The 14846-nt window shown below is 30.3% G+C and overlaps 1 long non-coding RNA gene across 1 annotated transcript; it reads left to right on the forward strand.

Moving 5' to 3' along the window:
• The first annotated feature begins 591 nt into the window (after nt 1–591).
• LOC107932183 (uncharacterized) lies at nt 592–2688 on the forward strand. Its single transcript, XR_005909151.1, has 5 exons — nt 592–605; nt 693–792; nt 1182–1737; nt 1832–1931; nt 2017–2688. It is a non-coding gene; the product is annotated as an uncharacterized lncRNA (long non-coding RNA).
• Nucleotides 2689–14846: the final 12158 nt, after the last annotated feature.

The raw sequence follows: 14846 nt of genomic DNA on the forward strand, positions 1-14846 counted from the left end.
CACCTCGAAATTAGATTTTCCCAAAATGGGTTTTTGAGGTGATGGCCTTATCCCGCTACAACATATGAAATGTATGTGCTATGAGGTGTGTTATGACATTCTCAACTTGAAAACACCTCTGAAGTTCCTCAGTTTTAGTCGAAAACCCCAAAAACTTTTAAAAAAACCCTAAGCCCAAAAACCATAAAAATATTAAAACCTTAAACCCTAACATTATGTTTGGTTGGGTGTAATTGGAATAGATTACAGCCCAATTCAATAGGCCCACCACCAAACCAATGTTTGGTTGGCTGTAATGCCTATTACAACCTTATTCAATCCCTCCTCTATTCCTACTAAACACACTGAATAGCATTCGGCACCTTCCCCACAGAATAGCCATTTATCACGTGTCAGTTTCAACTTTACCCTTCTCCCTTCCTCACATTTTCCTTCCAGCCTCTTCACTAACTTTACCCTTCCTCACGCTTGAAGCTCCATCGACGCCTTCGCCCTCGACGCCTTCGCCCTCTCAAGTTAGGGCCATATTTCATTTTTTAATTATTGTTTTGATCATCTTCCAACAGATCGGCTTCAGATGGGTGAGGTATCCTCTACAATTCCAAGTAGGTTTGCCTTTGTCGGCTACTCTCTCAATTCTTCTTTATCATTCTTGTTTTGGGTCTTCATTTTTTTTTCTAAATGCCTGACAGCTTCGATGTGCCATTTTTTTGAACTCTTTTTTTGCAGCGATTGGGTTTAATGTAGAGACTGTACAATACAACAACATCAAGTTTCAAGTATGGGATTTAGGTAAGTTAACGTTAATAAATCAAAAATAGCAACTAATGTAGTTTATACAAATGGAGTTCAATTTAATTTATCGAATCATTGAAATTTGCCTTAATCCTTTTACTTCAAATTAAATCATTGAATTTCATTTTTGATCCTATAGTTATCTGGTTGGCCTGCTTGCTTTGGCATTTGCCACAAGGCCTTTGGGAATTTTAGTTATATTTTGAATTTTATAAGATTATATCAGCAAAAACTTTTGTGGCTTGAATTTACAGAGAAATTGTTTCAGTTGTTGAGTTTAAACATATAGCTCCGTTTTGCTTATCAGTTGTGAGATTCTATAAAGTAGTAACATTCATTTAACTCTTTGTTCCAATTTAAATTAAATCTAGTTTTGATTTTTGCAGGTGGTCAGACAAGCATTAGGTACTTGTTTTTAAGCTATGTGTTCTCAAGGAAACATCCCAATACCTTTGGTACAGATGAAATTTTCAATTGATTTGTTAAAGTAGCTTTAGTTGTTGTGATGTGTCTTCTAACTAATGGAGATGCAACCTCTAAGTTACTTTGCTTCCTCTATTTATTTAATTCTGATATGGGGATATGTTGTGGGTTTTTCTGACTGCTCTTTAGCTAGACAATAAGGTGAGATGAAAGAAGATTCATCATTTTTCATTTATTTACTTAGGAAGGAGTTTTGTTTTTTGGAATTTTTCATCGCCAATTTTCTTTCTTTGTGATGATTTTAGTCCTTTCATCGGGCAATTTGCTGCTTGTTGAACACGCCGATTGACTTCACCACCCTCCAACACTCGTCTTCCACTTTTCTTTTTAATTAGCATCTTTTACAGGCCATATTGGAGATGCTATTTCCCAAATACACAAGCAATAATTTATGTTGTTGATTCAAGTGACACTGATAGAATTGGAATAGCCAAGGAAGAATTTCATGCCATTTTAGAGGTATTCTTATGTCTAAACTGGCTAGTCGTGTTTGCATATAGAGACTGAGCAGAGGGTGACACAAGCAATTATTCGCTCTGCTATTGACTTTGAGAGGGACCCATGGCCTAAGGTTTCGGACAATGCAAAGGACCTTGTAAAGAAAATGCTTAATCCTGATCCAAAGCAGCATCTTACAGTACAAGAAGTGCTTGGTAACCTTCTGTACATGTTGCATGCTTTGTTTATGTTGATATATGTTTTCTATGTATGAAAAATCATCCCAACTATTGTATGCAGAACATCCATGGCTACAAAATGCCAAGAAAGCACCAAACATTCTGTTGGGTAAGACTGTGAAAGCTAGGCTCAAACAATTTTCTATAATGAACAAGCTGAAGAAGAGAGCTCTAAGGGTAATAATCCACTTTGCACCACCTTTGACTAGTTTTTATTGACTGTGTGTTGCATTTCTAAATGTTTTCTAGGGCCCTTGTGCTGAAACTAGCTCTAACTTACCTCTTGTAGGTGCAATTGCTGATAGTCAGTTAGGCATGTTCTATTTTTCTTGCTCCTGATTTTGTCTGGTCATATATTGCAATAGTTTATTTTTTGCTTGAATATTTCTTTTATTTATGTATATTTAGTTACATAGTATTTTTAGATAATGCCCCATGGTCTATCTGGAGCAACATGATGATATGGTAGATTTTCCACAAGTGAAGAGACCAGACCTTCTGGTTGGTCTTCAGCAGATCCTCCACACAGGAGGCATTCTGGGCTGATTACAAATTCTAGAAGTTTAGCTAAACAAAAAGGTCCAGTAGCTAATGATCTTTCTGCTACTAATGATTCTATGGTGATAATTAGTATTATTTTGTATTTTGTATTTGGGCTATGACTATTTGACCAAAACTATCATTATATTTTGTATTTGACCAGTAGCTAATGATCTTTCTACATGCATGTGAATTTGTTCATTATATTTTGTACTTGGGCTATGACTGTTTGACCAAAACTGTCATGGCCTCCATGTTGTTGCTGAATTTCAATTTCAGTTATTTTGGTTGGGATTTATCAGTAATAAATTATGTGAATATATCTTATGGAATTATTCATAATCTTTTTTCACTATTAAATACAAAGATAAACACACTCTATGCAATTCACGTTCTCCTACAATCTAGACAATTCACATTCTTTTACTCTTGCAACAATATGAATGCTAATCAAATGACACATAGTTAAGGGAGGGCAGGAAAAATAATTGAAATACAAACAACACAAAAAATGGATAAAAACATAATAATAATTATGATTTTTTAATTTATATAATAATAATTCTATTAAGAATTTTATTAAATTATATATTATTTTATTAAGTTATATTTAATAATAATTATGTTAAAATATGGTTGAATTATTTATTATTTTTATTAAATTATTTTTAATAATAATTTTATTAAATTTTAATAACAATAACAATAATCATCTACCTAAAAAAATTCTACTAAGGGTATTCTGGTCATTTTAGTTTTTCTCCTTATGCTGTTACAACATCATTCCATTCAACAAAACACAAGAATACTATTACATTTCTATTTCATTCCATTCAAGCAAACAGTTGAATTACTGATTACAGGTCTATTCCATCACAGCTCTATTCAATTACAGCCCTATTCCATTACAGTGAACCAAACGTACTGTAAGAATATTAAAACCCTAAACCTAAAAATATTAAAAACCATAACCCTAGGAGAGAGAAACAAAAAACTTTCCGTTTCTCTCTCTAAAAATGACCTATTTCCCTAAATTAAAAAAAATGGAGCTTAAAAGCCTAATTAAAAAAAATTGGCATGTTAGGCTAATTTAGCCTCCTCTCTCTTATTAATTTACAATTAATATTTACATTATAAATATTCTTTATTAAACTTATAGCTACACTTTTACATGCAAAGGAGCAAAATAGTTAGTACTATTCGGATACCAATAGTTTAAATTTTTGCTCAGGTTAATTTTTGTTCGGTCTATTTTGATCAATTTTGCTTTTACTTGTATGTATTGGCTTGTATTAGATTATAATATCTTAAGCCAATTTCTAATTTTTTATGTTTTTTTGTATTTTCTAAAAGTTTTGATAAAAAAACCTACAACAAAACACTAAAGTATATGTATAAATTAAATAATATACACATAAATAAATAGACAACATCCAGATTCATTGGTTTTCACGATGATATAAAAAAGAGGAAAAAATAATCTTAAAACATATAAAAAATTCTTCAAAATAAAAAAATAAAAAAATTGTCAAGGTGGTACTTTTTTGTGAAGAAAATTTCAAATCTTTTAAGCTAATATCTAGAAACTGTTGAATATATTGTTTTAATCTTATTAAAAAGTATTTTTTTGAAAAACATATTTTAAATAACCAAAAATAAATAAAAAGAAAATAAACACTAAATTTATAAACCAGAAAAGGAATAAAAAAGAAATAAAAAACTTACTGTTAAGAAACTCAAACTATAAAGTGTTGTGATGTCAACAGTGGATTAGTAGTTGATTCAAAATTACGTAGAAATTTGTTGAAGAAAAAGTAGAAATTTGTGAAGTATCATATGTAGACTTTTGTAATTGTTGTAGAAAAAGAAGACTTATGGTTATTGACTTCACTTTACTTTAAGTTTTTTTTTTTATATTTCAATCATTTAAAAAATTAATATTTAAAATTGAATTTATTTAAAAATAGCATAAATTATATCGTAGGTGACTTTAAAATAGTGTCTTTCTATTTTGATCACTTAAAATTTTCTTTTATTTAAAAATAGTGTAAATTATATCTTAGGTCACTTTAAAATAGTGTCTTTCTATTTTGGTCACTTAAAATTTTATTTTTTGTCAATTTAGTCACGTTAATTAAAATAATTACTTGAATTTGTCATTGCCGTTAAAAGTTCTGTTAATCGACATTATTGACGTGTCATTGTTTTGACTTTTGACTAAAGTTAAGGACCTCTTTGTAATTGATCCAAAATTATTTTTTGTTTATTTGTAACATAAGACTAAAATTTGTAAGTTTTCTCTTTTTTCCTTCTTTTTTATTTCCTATGAATAATAACAGTGAAACATGAGGATTGTTTTGACCCATTTAAAACAACCCAACCCCAATCTCACACTCAACTCAATGTTTCTTTTGTCTTTTGTTCTAGCCTTATTGCTTTCCATGGGGTTCTTCTTAGTTATTGGTAGTCAATCTCATCTTGCGAATTCAATTTTTCGGGAAATTAAGCAAGCGTTAATAATTCAGTAATATTTACACAATCAAATTCATCTTAGCAATAGACTATATCAAAATAAACAAATTTATTGTACATATATTTTTAAAATATTGAAATTTAAAAAAAAAAGTATTGATTGGCAACAGAGAAAATGATATTAAGATCAAATGTTTCGACATCTAAAACATTATTGCCACCATAGATGAAGTACAAAACAATTGGTAAATGATAATTCCGCAAATGATCTCCAACCACATTTTTAATTTTTTTTAATAATTTGAAAATTAAAAGAAAATTTCTAAAGTTGAAGATAAACTAGAAGATTTTTTTATTGTTAAAATATTAATTAATGAAAATTTTGAAGTTTTAGTATTTTAATTTTTTTCTACGCACGTAATACTAATAGGAGTAGTAACAACCTCGTTTACTAGTTTTTGTCCAAGAGAGTAGATTGGATTGTTTTAAAAGAGTCCAAATTATCCTCACTTTCCTATGTATTTTTCCAAGGAAACAACCAAGAAGAACAAGGAAAAAGAAAAAGAAATAAAAAACTTACAAACTTTAGTCTTATGTTGTAAATAGAAAAAAAGAAGTGTTTTAGACTAATTATAGAGAAGTCCTTAGTTTTAGCCAAAATTAAAAAAGAATGCCACGTCAGCAATACGTTATTCGATTAACGGAGTTTATAAAGACAGTGACCAATTCAAACAATTATCTTAATTAGAGTGACTAAATTGATAAAAAAAATAGAAAAGATGAATATTACGAAAATAATGTTAGAAAAAAATTAGAATATTATCTTAACTTTCTCATCCACTTTATCTCCTTTTGTTCCCTTCTTTTAGCTTTAAACCAATTTTTTATAAAGGCTATCACTTTCTGAAAAATACCTAAGCTAAGTTTATATATTCTATAACACAGAAAATTCTAGATAGACACGTGAGACTATTACGGTATCCAATTTGAGAATTTAAAAGAAAATTTTGAAAAAAAGAAGTTAGAAAAATGATTAGTATAAGAATAAAATTGATTTTGGATATGAAATTAAAGAATGAATTTTAGAAGTGAAAACATGATTTAAGGACTAAATCATAATTTTTGAGAAGTTTGAGGATTAAAGTGTAATTTGACTAAATTGGAAAATGTGTGCTATTAGTGACTAATTAGGATAAGGATGAGTTGGGTTATATATAAGTGTGATAAAAATCACTTTTGAAACAAATTGGTAAGATTTGATTGTATAAGGATTAAATTATAAATTCTCTAAATTTGTCGAGAAAAAAGGTAAAAGGGGTAATAAAGTAATTATCTAATTGAAGGAAATTTTTGTCAATTTTCAAGATTTTTATGGTAAAAGTGTTCTTTATATGAGATATTTTATGTATGAAATAAATTTGGGTATTTAAAACTTGGATTATGTTAGTGGGCTTGGAATTGTTGGAATTTTGGCTTTTGGACCTACTTGGGTAATTTTAAAAGGAAAGAAAAGATGAATGACCGTCCCCATCAATCTTCTCTTGTTGCTGCTGACCCCCTTTCTTCCATGGCTTCCCTCATCTTTTTCTTCATTTTTGTCTTCAAATTTCCCAAAAACCCAATACCCAACTTTGAGATTTTGCTCAAATCTCTTAGGAAATAACCTCCAAGCTAGTTTTCCACAATCATCTCATCAAATTTTAGCAAGAGTTTTCATGGAGTTAGAGATAGAAAATGGAAGCTTGAGAGAGAACTTCATAAATGATTGGTAATGATGTTTTCTACTCCTCCTAACTTAACATTTGTGAGTTGTGTTATGAGAAAGCTATGAAAGCTCGTGGATTAACACTTTGTTATATTTTTATTTATGAGAAAAAATTGGAAATAATGGAAATGGAGTTTTCAAGGTTTGGTAAAGGAAGATTCAAGGTGTTAGGAAGCTAATCCTTGATTTTTGCACATCGAAGAGGTAAGTACCTTTCGATAATCTTTCTCCTATACTAATATGTTTAGAAAAGTATGAAATTGTGTTTGAATATCAAAATAGTTATATAATGAAAATGTGTAAATTTTCATGGCTTAATGTGTTAGCATGAATATTGGGAACTATTAAAGTTTAATACGCCTTGATTATAATGTACTAAAATTAACTAATTATGAGGCATGAGAATTTGGTTGCCATGGATAATTTCTAAAGTGATTTAATGTAATGACTATTCTAGTAGTGTCAGAAAATATGGTTTTAGAATCTCATTTTCGTAAATTAAGTCCGTGGATATAAAATAAGAATATTTACGGAGTTAATGTAAAAATATATTGAGATTAGGTTAATCAATTTAGCTGAAAAGTAGTTAATTAAGGCTTATGGAGTAAATTGTAAAAGTCAAACTGCTATCAAGTTTTAATTAAGAAAAAGTCTGGGGACTTAGATAGTAATTTTTCCAAAGACTAAAATGGTTAAAAATCAATTTTAGTTAGTAGATAGTGGATGGTGATGAGGTTGGACATTAAGTTAAAATAATTATAATTAAAATAATTAATTAAGTGTAATTAAATATAAAACTTAGATAGTAATTATTCCAAAGACTAAAATGATTAAAAATCAATTTTAGTTAGTAGATAGTGGATGGTGATGAGGTTGGACATTAAGTTAAAATAATTATAATTAAACTAATTAATTTAAAATAATTAAATATAAAACATGATTAACTAAACTAATTAAAAATTAATCTAACTATATAAGTAAATTAATATTGGAAAAATGAAAATAAAACCATCATATTCATCATTTATCACAGTCCTTCATTAGAGAAAAGAAAAGAAGTAAACCTTCAAGCTTTGTTGAACTTTCAACAATCAATTAAAGTAAGTCCCTAAGCTATTTTTCTTTAATTTTTATAGAAATTGAATCATAAGATCTTGACCTAGCTAGTTCAGTCGATCCATTAATCTAGTTATAGGTCGAAAGGTATTAATTAGGTTAATTGTTAGCTAATTAGTAAGAAAAACCCAAGGATCTAAGTTAATTATGAACACCAAAGTTAGTCACCCTTCTACCTACTTAAATTGATTATGATTTTGGTATTTAGTTTGTATGCATTTTTGTTTTATTTTACAATTCATCCCTTTAGTTTTGTCGTAATATGGTTAGTACATGAGTATCTATTTAGACTTCGGTAGTGTGTTAGTCATTGCTAATAATTTAGTTTAAATAAACCTCCCTTGGGTATGATCCTTGGTTCGTTGTAAATAAGAACTATATTACAGTTTGACCTGTTCACTTGCAGATAGTACACTTAGTTACATATTCAATTGCATAATCCTAAGCCCCGACACATGCATGCTATGATGCGATCAAGTTTTTGACACTGTTTTCGGGGAGGTTTCGATGTTAGACTAAAGTTTTAGTAGTTATTGCATGCTAATTAAGATAAGTAGGAAAATTGGAATTCACAGATATGATATTTATTTTACTTATTTACAATTTGTTTTGTCTATTTTTATTAACTTATTTGTTTTTCTTATTTGCAATGTATGACTCGAAGTAGAGGAGATCTGGTAAAGTTTAACCTTAAACCAGAACACACTTTAAAACGAGCATGGAGAACTCTCATCCTGAGAGAAGATCCACTAGTGGTTGATCCACTACATGAAAATTCGTTGTATGAGGACCAACCGAAGCAAATACTACCAACAATAGAACTAGTTCCATAGATTGAAGAGTCGATGGCAAAGTAGAACTACTCATTGTGTGACTACTCATGTAACCTCCCTAGCATGGCCTAAACATTATAGCTAGATTGAGAAGGCTATATTAGCCACCGAAATGGCTAGGCTAACTTACGTTACTTTTGAAAACCTTAAATAAACTCATTTTAGAGAAAAAAAATATAGTTGTACTTTGAGTTAGTTTAAAAACATTCATTTATTAGGTCATCTATACTTAAGATTCATTTTATTATTGATAGTATTGTTTTAAAGAAAAAAAATTTGTTCGTTGCTTTACTTATAAAGCGACTTGTGTTAACTAATACAACGGAAAAACCATAATTCATTTCATTTTGGAAATCTAGTTGCCTTATCAATTTGTTTTTCCAAAAACGGTTTCTTTGTAATGCAACGAAAATTAAGGAACAATGTGAAATTTTACTTAAGCTAGTTGTCATGCATTTTCCAGTTATTATGCTTAAGTAATCCATGCATGCAAAAAGAATCCCTAAATGAAAAGTTACAAATTCACAGACCAAAAATAATTAAAAATTACAAACCAAAACCAATAGAGACTTAATAATACATATTAAAAATAGTTTGAAGTCCAAGTGATTCTCCGTATGCTGGGTTCAATTCTAGTTTTGACGTTTACCTAAAAAGTCAAACACTATGGAGGAGTGAGCTTATGAGAGTTTAGTATGAGTCAAACAGTTATTTAAACAGTCATAAATATCAAATATACTGAAACATATTAGCATTAATAGAAGAATACAAAACCATCATTGGAATTTCACATAATCGCATAGCAATTATTAAATCGATGTCAAATGGTGTATGAGCATGGGGTAATGCAAATAATGCAATGCAAAATTTCCTACCCAAAATCCTTTGCTACACAGCACGAGCTCCCCAGAACTCATCTGCCAAACTCCAACGAATGCGAGGAGAGCTCAATGTGGTAAAACCATCGAATGTACAGAATTGTAGAAAATCTGCCATTTAACAAATAAATGCTATCAAAATCACCAATCTCCACAGTACTCCCAGTGCAATGCACTAACTACAAATAAATGTGGACTTAATATGTTGCATCAACCATAATAACAATTCCACCCCAATGCACATCAAGATGTCAAACAATCTCATACATAGTCATGAATTCAATACTTTCACATTTCTTTGGCATGATCAACACGCCCTCATATTATCAAATACTTTCAGTAAATAGGATCATTCATCCAACTTTCAGTTCACCATTAAGATGGTGTCGTTCAACATATCACAATCTCATATAAACTTACAGTACTTTTCTGAGTGCATGTATAGCAGTCTTTCAAATATTTCATATCAAATCATTCATAAAAACATATCATGCGTAAGCCTCATTGTTATTCAGAATCATGTTATACATACAATAAACACACATCATATCAAGTAATCATCCACAACAATATCAATCACACTATTATTTAGTCATTCTCACATTTTTGCTAACATGCCAAACAGTTAGGGCTCGAAACATACCTGGTTCGACCATTTACAATTTAATTTCTTAGCCACTTAGCCAAGCCTGACCAGAGAGCTTAGTCCTCAATTAAATCATTTAAAAATTAATATTAAAACACACAATTTAATGCGTTGGGACCCACACCTTAATTATGTTCCATTGCAACATACTTGAGAATCTCGTTGTTTCTCCTTAAGACTTTAAAACGAAACTAAATTAAAAATCATCATGAAACTAAATTAATATACCTCTTAAAAAGCCCCCAAACACCAACTTATGGGTTCAATCCAACCATTACAATTATAATGATTTTTCAGATCCAAACTAGTTAGGTTTCTTAAATCGGTTGATGCAAATAGTACGCACGAACATCTAACTATTTTAGTATTGATTTGGGGCGTTTAAGTCAGAACGTAACACATTTAAATAATGAAAAACCAGTAGATATTAAAAGATTAAAATCTTTAATTTTATCAATTAAAAATTTCCCCAACATCAAAACCAAAACTACACACTAGCCCATAATCAACCACACTTACGCTTCCTGAATTGTCAAATCTAAGTCGCCGATTGATCAAGATTGAATTTTCCTAATTTACACATGATTAAAGGTTGATTAAGAAGGGCACAAGAAACCAATATATTTATGGAAATAGATGGGAAAAACTTAAAGAAACAACCACCCTTTTTTGTGCCTCTAGGCGCAAAGCACCACCACCAATGGTGGCAAAATCGAGTCTGATTTAAAACCACAATTGAAATCACTTTAAAAGCTGGAAAAATACCCGTTAAATATTTAAAAATAATCCTAATTATAGATCTATAAAATTGAGTATTTTATTGAAAGATCCATCCAGAAGAATGAAAGAAAATGACACTTACTCAAGCAATAAAATAAGGACGGCAATGGAGTTTTTTAGGGGCATCATAGAGGCCGATCTTGAGTGCTAAAATTTAAAATTTAAGGTTGGAAATTTTGTGATAAAATAAAAACAATAAGGGGACAAGAATGGTGCAAGAACTCAATGCAAAAAGAAGAGAAATTGATGGTAAATCTTGGTGGCTTGGGCAACAACACATAAGGGAAGAAAGAAAGAAAATTAAAGAGAAAAGAGGGTAAGAAGAGGGCGAACGACTAAGGTAGGAAAAAATTGACTTAAAACCTAAAAAATACAAGAAAAATTTGTATTTATACCTAGGTTCAAGGCTTGGGTGGCACAAAATAAGGAGAAGGAGAAATTTTAGAAAAAAATTAAGCTATTTTGCAAGGGAAGGGAATACAACTTGGAACCTTAATCTAATTTTCATGCTTCCTTATTTTTCCTTTAACCATTAGGCCAATTACTAATCCTTGAAATAATTTTGCAATATTTATTTTAAAAACAAGAAGAGGGCTTGATGTAGAATTTGCAAAATAATAAAAATGATTCAAGAGAATGAATTTGAACTTGGGTTTCAAGGAATGTTTCGGTAACACTTAACCAACAAACCAATACCTCATTTATTTCCTAAAAACACACAGATAATCTCAAAAATTAGGGCATGGCCACTCTCTTTTTGTTTACAAACTCGATTCTAGTAACCCCTGATTTTGTGGGATGTGACAATTCTCCCTTCATTAAAGAAATTTTCTTAGTTATAAAAGTTGTTACCCCTTTTCTTCAAACCTTGCCACCACAGTTTCGCTGTGCAAATCTATTTTCCAATACAATTCTAAACATGTTTCCATTAAATCCCAACGAATATCTCTTAAGGATCTAATTACAAAAATTTTACTATCGGATTCCTCTAGCCCTATTTCAAATTTAATAGATACTCCACTAAAACTTAACAAACAAGTGAAGCCAGAATTAATCAAAATGAAGTACAATTTAGGAAATGTTCTTGCATTAACATTGGATGCATCTCGGTCATTGTGATGCCTAGTTGCATAAACCTGTGCTAGTTGTCTAACCTCAATTCTGATTAGACCCCTCAGAGGAAGCTGATTAACCCTTTGATTTTGTACCCTGACCTACCCCTAATTCTGTGTCGGATCTTGCATTTGATTTACCTGGCGAGGACAATCGTTAACCATATGTTCCATTGAACCACAACCCAGACAGGCACCTAATCTTTTCCGACATTTGCCGGGATGACACTTATAACACTATGTACAAATCAAAACACTAGCTAATCCAACAATTCCCCTAGTAATAACTAATAAAACATCCCGTTGAGGTTTGGCTTCTCTGACATGCTTTAAAGGTCGTGACTCTTAATTTCCATCTTTAGAAGTTAGGTGCAACCACAGTGTCATTTTTCTCCGGGTTAGGCATAATTCCCTAAGAAGCAAATGACTCAACTTGGACAGCTCGACATTGAGCCCCATGATTCCTCATTCTAAGTTTGTTCATTATGTATCCTACGATCTTAAGTTTGGTCTACAACTTAAGAAAAATAATCACTAACTACCTTCAATCAATTTTCAGTTTCCTATATTACAGTTTCAAAGAAAAATTAAATACTAAATATTTTGGCTGTATGTCTACAATAATTCACCTCTAATGTTTACCTATAATTTAACAGTAGCTTTTCAATGACAATTGGCATCGAAGTCTCGAACCTTTTTTTCTTTGTAGAATATCATTTTCAAAATTCTATGTGGCTTATTTTCCCCAAAATACCCCATTTGTTTTCAATGAATGCATGCAGACCCATTAAAACCTCAAACTAAGTTTATAAATCAGGCTCTGATACCACTAAATATAACCTCCCTAACCCGACCTAGACATTATCCCTAGATTTAGAAGGCTACATTAGCCACTGAAATGGCTAAACTAACTTATGTTACTTTTGAAGACCTTAAATGAACTCATTTTAGAGAAAAACTATAGTTGTACTTTGAGTAGTTTAAAAACATTCATTTTTTAGGTCATCTGTATTTAAGATTCATTTTATTATTGATAGTGTTGTTTTAGAAAAAAAATGTTTGTTCATCGCTTTACTTGTAAAGCGACTTGATGTTAACTAATGCAATGGAAAAACTATTATTCATGTCATTTTGAAAATCTAGTTGCCTTACTGATTTGTTTTTTTTTTAAAAACGGTTTCTTTGCAATGCCGTAGAAATTAGGGAACAATGGCAAATTTTACTTAAGATAATTATAATATTTTTTTCGATTATTATGCTTGAGTAATTCATGCATGCAAAAGAAGCCCCAAATGAAAAGTTACCAAGCTACAGACCAAAAATAATTAAAAATTACAAACCAAAACCAATAGAGACTTAATAATACTTATTAAAAATAGTTTGAGGTTGGAACGACGAAAATGTGCAAGTGCACACAATTGCAACAAGTAATAAGGTGACAAGTAATGTCTTGTTATCGTACCTTGTGGGACTATGAAAGAAAATATTTATGAAATGGAACTTTAAACAATTTCATGATGAAAGATTTGTTGTTTTGAAAAGGTGATCTAAAAATTAAGGCAATGCAATTAAATGATTAACTAAGAAAATAAAATTAAAAATATTCCAATGCATGATTTATAAAAGATGAGTTTAATCAATATGACATAAATGTGTTAGATAAATTTAATTCATTAGCTTAGAATAATAAAAGTTGTGTTCATATTGTTACGAATAATTTCACGACAACTCGGTAAATTGCTAATTAATGCATAGACTTGCCTACTAAACCCAATAACTTATTGACCATATCTCTATGTCAATTCAAATGGTTAATCAAATTTTAATAAGCAAATAGAAGATTAAGTGAAGTAACAATAATATCTCTATGTTGAAATAATTTAAACACAATAATCTTGCAAGTTATGCAAGACTAATGTATTGTTTAATACCGTCACTAATTTAACCCTCAAATATGTTAGAAGATTAAACATGCACCAATTAAATATTATGTCAATTAATTACAAATTCAATATGTTTAAATAATTATTCAATTGTTACCTTATAATTTAAATGCAAGCATAACATAAGCATTATTTTATTTAATTGAATAGTTTACTGAGACTTAATAACAACACAAACACATTTTAAATAATCTAAGCGCGCAAAATGCAATTAAATTAACACGAAAGGAGTTTTAAGTCATTTTAATTAATTTAAGAACAACAACGCAAATATTCATGTTCATGAATAAAATCAAACTAAAAACAAATATTAAAAGAAGGGAACTAGAAAAAAAAAATCTTGGTGGTTTCTCGAAGCTAGACTAGTGCGCTTCTCTCTTCTCTGCTTGTTCTGCTGATCCAAGGCCTTCACGAACACTTGATTTCTGCTACTCTAAGAGGCTTTCAAGCTCTTTTTAAGAGGGGAAATCAGCAAGGGATGAAAGGAAGTGAAAGGCAACACAAATGGAAAAAGAGAGAAAATGTGTGTGTGAGAGATTTGTGAAGTGAAGGATAATTTTTGAGGAAGTGAATGTAGTATTTATAGGTGGATATTACTGCTAAAATTAGCTACAAATAGCAGCCAATCCCCTTCCCATGTCCGACCATGCTAGGCGGTAGGTTTGATTGATTCAAACTTGTTATTTTTAGCTTATGGTTAAAAATAGAAGGCATGAAAGGAGGAGGGGTTTGAATGGAATTAAAGAAAAGTTCAACGATTGATTTGAAATGATAAAAATCAGCTAAGATAGCTGATTGGGTCAACT

This window comes from Gossypium hirsutum, chromosome A02 (genome assembly GCF_007990345.1).
Source record: "Gossypium hirsutum isolate 1008001.06 chromosome A02, Gossypium_hirsutum_v2.1, whole genome shotgun sequence".
NCBI lineage: Eukaryota > Viridiplantae > Streptophyta > Magnoliopsida > Malvales > Malvaceae > Gossypium > Gossypium hirsutum.